Source organism: Gossypium arboreum, chromosome 1 (genome assembly GCF_025698485.1).
Source record: "Gossypium arboreum isolate Shixiya-1 chromosome 1, ASM2569848v2, whole genome shotgun sequence".
Lineage (NCBI taxonomy): Eukaryota > Viridiplantae > Streptophyta > Magnoliopsida > Malvales > Malvaceae > Gossypium > Gossypium arboreum.
In genome coordinates this window covers 80,729,334-80,740,494 of record NC_069070.1, presented here as the reverse complement: position 1 = coordinate 80,740,494, position 11,161 = coordinate 80,729,334, and the positions used below count along the sequence as shown (strand labels likewise).

At 36.6% G+C, this 11,161-nt stretch overlaps 1 non-coding gene across 1 annotated transcript; it reads right to left on the bottom strand.

Moving 5' to 3' along the window:
• Positions 1 to 7,590: 7,590 nt before the first annotated feature.
• On the bottom strand, positions 7,591 to 7,697 carry LOC128282178 (small nucleolar RNA R71). Its single transcript, XR_008272412.1, has one exon. It is a non-coding gene; the product is annotated as a small nucleolar RNA R71 (small nucleolar RNA).
• Between the last annotated feature and the right edge of the window lie 3,464 nt (positions 7,698 to 11,161).

The window sequence follows — 11,161 nt, the reverse complement described above, 5'->3', positions numbered from 1 at the left end:
CATATCATCCAAGATTTGTATTACCCGTTTAGATTGACCATTTGTCTGGGGATGAAATGTAGTGCTAAAGTGCAACTGAGTACCCAGAGCTTCTTGCAATTTACTTTAGAATTGAGAACTAAACCGAGGATCTCTATCTAAAATAATGGAGACAAACACTCCATGCAATCTAACAATCTCAAAAACAAATAGTTTAGCCAATTTATCCAAGGAATAATCCATACGTACGAGAATAAAGTGTGTAGACTTTGTCAACCGATCGATAATTACCCAAATGGCATCTTTCTTTCTTAGAGACAGGGGCAATCCCGTTATAAAGTCTATAGTAATTCTTTCCCATTTCCATTCTGGTATCGTAACCGGCTGTAATAGTCTAGAAGGTAACTGATGTTCAGCTTTTACTTGCTGGCATACCAAACACTTAGATACGAACTCAGAAATATATCGTTACATTCCCAGCCACCAGTACATCTTTTTCAGATCATTATACATTTTATTACTATCAGGATGTATGGACATGTTACCATTATGGGCTTCATTCAAAATCTTCTGTACCAATTCTAAACTTTTCGATACACATACTTTGCCTCTGAATAACAAACAACCATCAACCCTGATCCAAAATTCTAAGTCAGGAGCCGATTCGCTATGTAGCCGTCTTGCTTGCAACTTACTATCATTTTTCTAAGCTTCAGAGATTTGTTGCAAAAACGTTGGTCTAGCTTTTAACCCAGCTATGGTTGAACCATCATCAGACAATGACAATTAAGTATTCATAGCTCACAAGGAAAATAGAGATTGTTTGCTCAAAGCATCAGCAACCACATTGGCTTTTCCTGGATGATAGTCAATAACAAGATCATAATATTTTAATAACTCAAGCCATCTACGTTGTCTCAAATTCAAATCTTTCTATGACATCAAGTATTTTAGACTTTTATGGTCAGTGAATATTTGACATTTTTCACCAAACAAGTAATGCCACCAGATTTCCAATGCAAATGCTATGGCTGCCAATTCAAGATCTTGTGTCGGGTAGTTCTTTTCATGTGGCTTTAGCTTTCATGAAGCATAGGCTACTACCTTACCATCTTGCATCAAAACACAACCTAAACCATTCAATGATGCATCATTGTAAACTGTAAATTCCTTAGCTGATTGAGGTTGGACTAACACAGATGCTTCTATCAATAAAGCCTTTAATCTGTCAAAGCCCTGCTGGCATTTCTCAATCCATTCAAATTTCACATAAACTTTTTACAAATCAATGATAATAACCAGCTAGTCCCAAAAAAATTCAGACTTCAGACATATTCTTTGGTGTCTTCCAATTAATAATGGCTGAAATTTTATTCAGGTTTACTCTAATACCTTCAGCAGATACTATATGCCCAAGAAAACTTACTTCCCATAGCCAAAATTCACATTTATTGAATTTGGCATACAATTGTTTCTCTCGTAGAGTTTGCAACACTATTCTCAAGTGCTCAGCATGTTCATTTTCATCTCAGGAATAAACCAAAATATCATCTATAAATACCACCATAAACCTGTCTAAACACAAGCTAAAAATTCTGTTCATCAGATCCGTAAACACTGCAGGTGCATTTTTCAAGTCGAATGGCATCACAAGAAACTCATAGTGTCCATGCCTGGTTCTAAAAGCTGTCTTTGGTATATCTAATTCTTTTACCCATAGTTGATAGTAACCAGAATAGAGATCAATCTTTGAAAATACAGTAGCACACTTTAACTGGTCAAACAAGTCATCGATTTGAGGCAATGGATACTTCTTCTTTATTGTAACTTTGTTGAGCTGTCTATAATCAATGCACAGCCTCAACGATCCATCCTTCTTCTTTACGAATAAAACCAATGCACCACAATGTGAGAAACTAGGTCGAGCAAAACCTCTATCAATCAACTCTTGCAACTGTACTTTCAGCTTTTTCAATTTGGTAGGAGCCATTCTGTAAGGTACTATAGATATAAGGGTTATACCTGGAACAAGATCTATAGAGAACTCCACCTCCCTTTTCGATGGTAAACCAGGTAATTATTCTGGGAATTCATCAGGAAATTCACATACTACTGGCATTGATTGAATCTTTGACTCAGATACTTTAGTATCCAACACAAATATGAGATAAGTGTCATAACCTTTTCTGACATATTTTTGTACTAACATTGCTGAAATCACATTAGGTAGTCCATCTAGTTTATCAGATTCAACACGAAGCAATTCACTATTCTAGCATTTCAATACAATATGTTTCTATTTACAAGTTACCACTGCATCATATCAGGTTAACCAATCCATTCCCAAGATCACATCAAACTCATCAAATGGAAATAATATCAAGTCAATCGAAAAGCAACAACCGTTTACCATCAACGGACAGTTTTTACAAACTTTATCCACCATAACATACTGGCTTAGGGGTTTGAAACTTTACCATAATTTCAGTGAATTCAACAGGTAAATTTTTAACAGACACTAAGTTCGTGCATATATATGAATGTGTGGAACCAGGATCAATCAATGCATTAATATCAGTATCAAGTAGAGAAAATGTATCGAGAATGACATACGCATGCAGAGGCATCCTCTCTGGCACAAATAGCATATGTTATTGCAGGTGCTTGTGCCTCAGATCTAACTGCTATATCCTTGGTAGTACCTCGACTACCACTAACATTACCAAGATGGCGGGGTGGTTTGCCCCTTGAGACAGGATTAATCAACTTTGGAGCTACTTCTATCTCCTTTTCAACTCTTTCTAGACAATCTCTGAGGAAATGCTTAAGTGATCCACATCTAAAACCAGCTCCAGTTCTAGACTGACATTCCATATGATGAAATTTGTTACAATGTTTACATTTCGGTTTGGGGTTACCAATACTACCCACACTGGTCACAGATGGAGACGAAGACCTTGGGTTAGAATGTTGAGAGCCCCGCTCTCTTCCAAAATATCCTGTAGAGGTGGTAACTCGATCATAATACTTCTTTAACTTCTTAGAAGTAAATCATTGTGACTTACTCATAGTTTTTTTCTAGAAAATCGAGCCTCTCTTTCAGCTTGTGTCTTTTCTTTACTTAATTTCTCAACTTTGTGGGCTCGATCAACTAACATTGCAAATCTTTTATCTTGAGAATTCCAATCAACAATTTAATGTCTTCATTTAAACCCTCTTCAAAGCGTTTACACATTTCAGTTATGGTTAGAACCCATTCCTTAGCATACTTTCTCAACCGAACAAATTCCAGTTCATATTCAGATACAGTCACGTTTCTTTGTTTAAGCTCTACAAATTCTTTCTTTTTCTGGTCCATGAATCTCTAACTAACATACTTCTTCTTGAATTCAACCTGGAAGATTTCCCATGTAACATTTTCTCTCCGTACAACTGAAGTTATGGTATTCCACCAATGATAAGTTGTATCCTTCAGTAGAGATACTGCACATTTCAAACATTCAGCAGGTGTGCAGGATAGTTCTTCAAAAACTTGAATAGTATTTCTAGCCAAAACTCAACCCTTTCTGGATTATCATCCGTGGTAGCTCTAAATTCTTTCGCCCCATACTTGTGGATTTTATCTATCGAAGGCATACCAATTCTAACAGGTTTGGCACCCTGTGGTACATCAAGAACCAGTTGAGAAGTAAGTGAGGGAGGTCGTTGTACAGCAGGGTTTGTTCTCAAGTACTAGGTAAACTATTCATTCATCATTTGAAAGAAAGCTTGTTTTGCCTCTTTACTTCAGCCTTTAGACACGGGCCTTTCACTACCAGACGGACCCAGACGCAACTCTTTGAACTGAAGCTGAAGTATTGCTTTCAGCTTCCTCGGATTCAGCTCTAGCTTGGTTGGATGACATTACTATATGAAAAACATATTTAAAATGATCAGGAGTTATCACATGATGATCGTGAAACTAACTAAAAATTTGACTTAAGGCAAGCGCACCTATCGAACAGTAGTATAGTTATGGTGAGATCGGAAATATCGTATCTATGAGGACTAAAAGTACTAGTAATTACTATGTTTTTATTATCTAACCTAAAAATTAAGAGAGTATTTTATCTAAAACTAATTATATAATTAACTAAGATTACGATAGAGATTAAAGTTGGAAAATACTTTTGGAAAACCGATGGAGGAGACAATACCCAAGGAAGAATCCACCTAGACTTCACTTATTACTTCTAAATTAGACGATTTATTCACTTGAATTAATCCGTAGAAATCCACAATTTATTTTAATATCTCTGTCGACACTAAAAACAACTGACTCTAGGTTGATTAAACAAAATCTCTTTCCAATTAAAACCCCTATTGTCGCATTAACTCGATCTATGGATTCCCTTCTTAGGTTTAACTCTAATCCAACGGATTTATGTTGTCCTATCTCTGGGATTGCATGCAACTCCGCTTAATTATGAATGATCTACTCTTAAACAGGGACTTTTGCTCCATTGAATAAGCACATCAAAAACCTGAATTAATACCCTGGAATATTAAAGCAAGGGTTAAAACTCACAATTAATAATAAGAACAAGTATTTATCATATAATTCAAATAGTAATAAGATTCATCTTAGGTTTCATCTGCCTTAGGTATTTAGGGAGTTTAGTTCATGATAATGGAAAACATCTCAAATGGGAAAACAACAAAACATAAAGAAACCCAAAGAACTTCTAAGGAAATTGAGTGGAGATCTTCAATCTTGAAGTAGATCCTGCTTCCGAGCTGATTCTGATGGCTGTCCTTGAGAATTTCCTTCCTTCTACTCTGTCTGTCCCCCTTTAATCCTCTTCTAGGGTGTTTATATGGACTTTGGAATACTTCAAAACCCTCAAAATTAGCCTTTTCCGAGTAGAATTAGTCTTGGGCTTGATAGGGACACGGCTGTGTGCCTCGCTCCTGTGAAGGTGCTCAATCCGTGTGATATTCTGAGTTGGTTCTTAGTTGACACGGTCATGACACACAAGCATATGGCCTACCCGTGTGCCTCACATGGGTATGTGGATTACCCGTGTGGAAGTTCCTAGGCCATGTGAAACACTGAATTAGGCCCAATTTGTCTGTTTTTAGCCCGTTTCTTGTTCTTTTTGCTATCCTAAGCTCTCCTGAGTATAAAACATGAAATTAATAGATTATGAGCAACAAATTCATTAAATCTTATGATAATCCTTCCAAAAATATGCCAAGCATGGGGTGAAAATATGTATATATTATGGTTTATCAAATATCCCCATACTTAAGCATTTGCTTATCCTCAAGCAAAATCCTCAACTCTCAATTAAAATAAATTATTCTCTACTGATAATTCTCATTAATAATGTATCAAAGTAAACCACAAGTAATCATATATTGAGAATTCAACTAAAAGAACATCAAAGTTTCAAACAATCCAAGTTGAGCATTTTAATCATAAAATCATAGGTATCCCCTTTTATCTAAGTGATAGACCGTAAATCATACATATTTTTACCCCATGTTTAATGCATTTTATAGATGATTTCTCATTAGAATTGGTGAATTCGATGCACCTAATGCTTTAATTTCATGTTTTGTACTCAGGAGAGCACCAAGAGTCAAAAGGAGCCAAAAATGAGCCAAAAAAGGATAAAACAGACCAAATCGAGAAGATGACACGGCCTAAGCCTTGCCACACGGGTAGCTCACACGCCCGTGTCTTTTGAGGGTTTCGACCAAGGCTTTCACGATTCACACGGCTTGGCCATTGACCCACACAGTCGTGTGCAATTTAACGGATCAAACACGACCTGGCAATCACGTCACAGGGTCGTGTCACACGAGCGTGTCCCTGCTGAGCCCAAGTTAAGTCCAATTTAGAAAAGGCCACTTTTGAGGGTTTCTAGGCATTCCAAAGCATATAAATACACACTAGAGGAGGAGGAAAAGGGGGGACAGAGAAGGGAGGTAAGGAATTACCCTAAGGAAGCCGATTGATCCATCTCAGAAGCTGGATTCATCATCAAGACTGAAGATCTCTCCTCAATTCCCCTTAAGGAGTTTTGGGTTTTCTTTATGTTTTGTATTCTTTATTCTTCTGAGATATTTTCTTATTTAGTTATGAACTAAATCCCCTAAATACCTAAGGGGAATGAAACCTACGACGAATCTTGTTATTATTTTCTGAATCGTATGATAAATATTTAAGTTGTTCTTAATTATGTGTTCCTAATTCTTGTTTCGATATCCCAGGATACTGATTCAAGAGATGCTCTCATTCAGAGGAGGAATAGACCCTGTCTAAGAGTAATTTTTTCATAATTAAGTGGAGTTGATTGCACACCTAGAAATAGGGTGACAAGATTTTGCCGAATTAGGGTGAAACCTAATAAGGGGATCCATAGATCGAGTTAATGCAACCCTAGAGTGTTAATTAGAGAAAAGTCTCAGTTATTCAATGTAGGGATTAGACGTTATTAGTCTTGAATCGGGATAATAACATAACTTAGGGATCTTTATGAAACAAGTTGAATGAATAAATTGTCCGATTCGGAGCCAGAATAACAAGTAAAGTCTAGGTGGATTTTTCCTTAGGTATTGTTTTCATTTAATCGACTTTCCCAAAAGCAATTCCCCAATTATTTTCTCTGTGCGCTCTAGTTTAATTAGTTAATTAAAACAAAACCCCATTATTTTTAGGCTATATAATAATAAGACCGCCATTACTAGTACTTTTGGTTCTCTTGAGTACGATATCCTGGTCTTGCCATCACTATACTATTGTTCGATAGGTGCGCTTTCCTTTTCTTCATGATAATAGTTAGTCTAGGTTTGATCTTCATTATAAACATTTATTACTTGTTACGAATCACGCGATCAAGTTTTTGGCGCCGTTGCCAGGGATCCAAAATATTAGGAACGCTAAATTTTTATTACTTTAGCCATTTATTTTTCTTGCAATTTAATTTTAGTTTATTATTATTATTATTTATTAATTTACTTAATTTTTCTCTTGGCAGGTTTTTATAGTTTATGACTAGAAGAAACCCGTCAGGACCATTACTTTTTGATAAAGAAATCGATCGTACAATTCGTAGAAATCAAAGAGAAATAAGGCATAGCTTACGATACACGAAAAACACGCGAGAAGACGATACTCGACGCCCAACCGACGATATGGCTGAAAACCAAGGCAATCAGCTACCTCCTGTAACTGCGGCTAATCAAAATCCTGCTCCACGTACTATGTATGATTATGCTAAACCTTCTTTAACAGGAACTGAATCTAGCATAGTCAGACCTGCTGTACCTGCAAATACTTTTGAATTAAAGCGTAACACTATTCAGATGATACAGCAGTTTGTTCAGTTTGATGATTTGCATGATGAAGATCTCAACGCTCACTTAGCGAACTTTCTGGAAATTTACGATACATTTAAAATCAACGGCATTTCTGATGATGCCATACGTCTTTGGTTGTTTCCCTTTTCACTGAGAAACAAAGCTAAACAGTGGTTGAACTCATTACCATGAGGGTCTATCACTACTTGGGAACAAATGACCGAGAAATTTTTACTAATATATTTTCTGCCAGCTAAAACGGCTAAAATACGTAATGATATCTCTTCTTTTGTGCAGATGGATTTAGAAACACTTTACGATGCATAGGAGAGATACAAGGACTTACTGAGAAGGTGCCCTCACCATGGGTTACCGTTTTGGCTTCAAGTACAAACATTCCACAATGGTCTGAATCCCTCGACTCGGCAAATGGTTGACGCAGTTACTGGCAGAACCATCAAAAATAAAACACCAGAAGATGTCTATGAATTTATAGAGGAGATGTCACTGAATAACTATAGTGGCAAGTTATGAGGACAAAGCCAACGAAAACAGCCGGTGTTTATAACATCGATTCAGTCACCATGCTCTCTAATCAGGTAGGACTTCTCAATAAAAAGATTGACGGTTTACTTGGTTCTATGCAGGTACATCCAGTAATGAGGTGTGACTCAAGTGGCGGAGGTGTGCATACAGAATACCAATCCTACAACTGAAGAAGAACAAGTCAACTATATGGGTAACAATAACTTCCGATCTCAAAATAATCCATACAGTAATACTTGTAATGCAGGTTGGAGGAACCACCAAATTTCTCCTAGGGTGGTCAAGGGAATCAAAAGCTACAGAATCCTCAGGGTTTTCAACAGCCACCTTATCAACAAGAGAAGAAATTAAACCTTGAAGAGATGCTCTGTGACGGCCCTAAATTGACCCTAGCGGAAAGTGGTTTCGGGACCACGAAACCGAGTCTTATAAATAATTAAAGGTTATATTTTGTGTTTATGATGTGCGTAAATGCTTGTGTGATAGTTCCATACTTTAATTTGGTCAGTGTATGTGAAATTTATTAGTAGGGACTTATGTGAGACAATTTAGAAATATGCTAGGCAAGTGTTCAAGTGGCCTATTAATATATGTGGGAAAGTGCTTGTCCTTGCATGTCAAATTAGCCAAATTAAAGCATAGTGGCGGCCATGCTATGGGTGGAAACATGTCACAAACATGTTATGTTAGTGATGTATGTTAGGAAAAATAAAATAAGGAGCATGGTAATTAAATAATGAAAGGAGGAGTGATGAAAAAAATGGTCTCATCCAAGCCCCCTTTGCCGTGAATGGAAGAAAGAAAAAAAAAAAAGAAAAAAGGCTTCATTCTTTGGTTGTTCTTGGCGAATAGAAGAAAGAGAAGAAGGGGGAGGAGCTTGAGAAAATCGGCTATGGTGGTTTGCTAGACTAAGGTATGTTTGATGTTGTCCATGAGATTCATGCATGTTTTTAGTTGTTAGTTTGAGTTCTAACTAGCCCATGGTTCAAATCTTTACTATGTCATGGAGATGATATTCGCTAAGGTGGATTTGTGTTGATGTCATTTGCATGCTAAAAGTGAAGCTTTGTAATGATGCATGTGATGGTGGATTGATGACTCTTGAATCTTCTTTTTAGCATTTTTGAGTGAGACATTAAGTTCTTTGTTTAACCATGACCAAAATTGAAATGGTATGGTGTTGTGATGCATTCGACCATGGTAGGAAGTAGAAGGGAAATATGGTTGTTGTTAGATGAAGTAGAGTCTAACAAATGAGCACATATGTGCATTAGTTGCTAGATGGAAAAGAATCGGCTAGCAAGTTGTGTGCCAAGGCCGAATATAATTTTGTATATTAATGAGTAATGCATGTGTTGAATTGTTGGAAAGGGAGAGGTTGCTTTAATAGTGTATATATGTGTATTAGCCAAGTTTTGAGCTTGAAAAAAAATGGTGTTTAGTCAATACAAGTGACCATACTTGTAGAATGTATTAAGTGTTGCAATCGGCCTTAGCATAGATGTGTATGTTCGGCCACATGAATGAGTACATAAGTTGATGTGTATGTTCGGCCATAGGTAAGCATATTGATGGCTTTATCTTGACTTAGAAAATTCGACTAAGGGGAATATTAGCTAATATGTTGAATTCGATTCGTGATTTCGTACATATGGGACTTTAATGTCTAATGTATATATGGGCTAAGTACCTTGAGCTTCTCTTTTGATGTTCGAATGAATTGTATTAAATTGCTTAAGGTGATTAAAAATGCATATGACCGTTGTGTATTTGAGCTAAAGGGTGGCCATATGACCTATTAAATTTCTTGTCATATTTGACCATAAGCTAGCATAATGAGACTTTAATAAGTTAAACTTGTGTGAACTAGCTCAAGAGCCTAGAGGAACAAAGTTGGATAAAGGGAAGGAAAAAGTGATTGAATAGCCGTTGAAGCCGTTCGACAACATCCGAGGTAAGTTTTCGAGTAATGGAACTTAGATTATGATTTGATTAGATCACGTTTTAAGCAAATCAAAATCATGCTCTTTGTATGTGGCTATTGAGCCGAAATTGTAAGTGTGATAAGTGTCTTGTGTTTGAGCTTTGGTAATGAAAATGAAATACGGATGTGTCATGATTTATTGATAAATGTGCATGGTTATTCGAATGATGTCCGAGCTAAGTCCCAAAGGCTTTGTGCTAAGTGACTATATCCGGACTAAGATCCGAAGGCATTTGTGCGAGTTACTAATTAGGGCTAAGCCCAAGGCATTAGTGCGAGTTACTAAATCCGGTTAAGTCTCAAGGCATTTGTGCGAGTTACTATAACCGGGCTATGTCCCGAAGGCATTTGAACGAGTAGCTATATCCGATTAAATTCCGAAGGTACGTGATTCGGGAATGAACGATCTTGCTATAAAAATTTCAGTTAATACGCTTGTAAAATCCCAACAATGAGGTATGTTTCGTATGTGCATTGGAATAGTTGATTCCCTTCGAATAATATTCGCTCAGTCGAGTAATGAGCTTCCGGTATTTGGCTAAGATGATCCCTAATGTATGAATATAGGGGTTGGAATGTGAAGTAGGAATGATTTGAGAATATGTATATTTGGAATTATTCGTTTAGTTATATGAATGCTATACTTCAGATGTGCTTAAATTCTTTGCTCAAAACTTATTAAGCATTTAATGCTTACTCCGTTTATTTAATTCTCTGTTTTATAGATTTTGGTTCTTCAGCTATCGGACTCGGGAATTTTGAAGTTGAAGTCGCCCACACTATCAAAGCCCCTTTTGGTATACTTTTGGTTGAACTTTGAAATGGCATGTATAGGACTACCCTTTTGTTGTTGGTCATGTACCCTTCGGTTTTGTGTAAATTTGGATAGCCATGCGAAAATGGCTTAAATATACTTTGATCATAGCATTATAATCGTTTTGTACGTTGTCCATCGAGAGGTATGGAAATGTTGGTAACGGTTAGCCATGGGAATGGCTATTCATGATCACTTTTGGTATATGTATGACAAACTCTAGTTGATCCATGGAGGATCATGAAATAGGTAAAGTTTACCTTAAAAATAGATGCTGGCAGTAGCAGTGATGTGGATGTGAAAAATCACTAAAAATAGAAGGAATGGAATTAAATAGTGAATAAATTATGTAATCGAACCTTGATGAATCTATTTTCATAGGAAAGTAACGAAACGTTCATATGGATAGTATATTGTGAGATGTTAAAGTTTTCGTGAGACAGGACCAGAACGGTTTCTGGATCCCCTGATCTGAATTTGGAAATTCTCTA